Source organism: Aplysia californica, unplaced genomic scaffold, assembly GCF_000002075.1.
Source record: "Aplysia californica isolate F4 #8 unplaced genomic scaffold, AplCal3.0 scaffold00190, whole genome shotgun sequence".
Classification (NCBI taxonomy): Eukaryota; Metazoa; Mollusca; class Gastropoda; order Aplysiida; family Aplysiidae; genus Aplysia; species Aplysia californica.
This window is the reverse complement of record NW_004797460.1, coordinates 218,610-220,110: the sequence shown is the minus strand read 5'-3', so window position 1 is coordinate 220,110 and position 1,501 is coordinate 218,610.

The window sequence follows — 1,501 nt, the reverse complement described above, 5'->3', positions numbered from 1 at the left end:
CAATCCCCCCAACAAAAAAAGAGAAACAAAAATAATAATTAAACTGACGAAAAGAAATTTTTTAAAATGCCTTTATAAAAAATATTTCGGCTACCGTCTTTTACTTTCATTGAGTGCTCACTCCAACATGCAAATATTATAAAGATTTGGTTGAATTAATGTAAGATACTTGCCTCCTAGTAAAGAATCTGAGGTGAATTGAAACTCAAAGTCCCGCATCCTATTTGTTCAAAGGTTCGTTTAATTTCACAAGAACTTGGTAGACATGATATCATAAACGAAAAGGAAACATACGCCATTCTTCTGCCGCTAACTGTCACTATTAAAGGACGAGCTGGGCACATTAAACATTTTTCATTTGGTAGGTGAATCAAAAATTTTCCCGGGTGACGGCTGAAGCTTACTCTTATCGATTATGGACCAGGTCTTTAACGTCCACAACTTGCACACGAGACATACGAGAATTTTCGCCCTTATTCAAGAAGGCTATGTGTAGATCTACCTACCAGAACATCAAGGATGTGGCTGAAAGACAGCAATAAAAAGGAGACAAGGAGAAACGGTAGAAAGGCTGCAGAAAGAATCAGGAGCCCAGAGGAGGGGGCAAATGAGTTGATGAGATGGGGACAGAAAGTGGGGACGAAAGCAGATAACAGAACTTTGTTAGAAAGCAGGACAGGAATTGGAAAAGATAAAATTTCAGAGAAGAAATGTTTCCTTCGCTATCGGGATTCGAACCCAGGACCTATTGAATGAGAGGCCAACACCTTAATCTCTAGGCCACAAGAGCTCCAAGTACAATGTTTTCTCAGAGAGTGTTGAGCCAATGTGATAATCCTACTTTGTTACAAATGTTGTAAAATAATCTTATTGAATATAATTTACTTTTTTAAATCAAGAAATCTGTCGTTTTTATTGCAATGTGACATGATGTGTCTTTTTTGTGGTATTATAATTTTAGAGAACATAATTTACTTTTACTTTTCAAGATGACTGTCGTTTTAATACGATATGACATACTGAAAGTGAAGTCAAACGAGGCAGGGGTAGGCCCAGAGCAACCTACTTAGGGAACCTAAACAAATGGGTAACAGGGAAAGATCAGGGAAACGTAGCTTTTTTGAGAGCATCCGAGCAAAGGAATGAATGGAGAACCATGATCGCCGATGTCTGTCGCAGATCTGGCACTTGATGATGATGATGATGATGATGATGATGATGATGATGATGATGATGATGATGTATTAATCGATTCACTTTTACTTTATCTCATAATGTTTGTCGCAGATCTGGCACTGGATGATGATGACATAATGTGTCTTTTTTTATTTGTTCTACAGTTCTACCCTTTGCCATCGTGGTGCCGTGGATTGTCGTGAAAGCTGTGTTTGACAACAAGTTGTGAGTGGATAGATAGATAGATAGATAGATAGATAGATAGATAGATAGATAGATAGATAGATAGATAGATAGATAGATAGATAGATAGATAGATAGATAG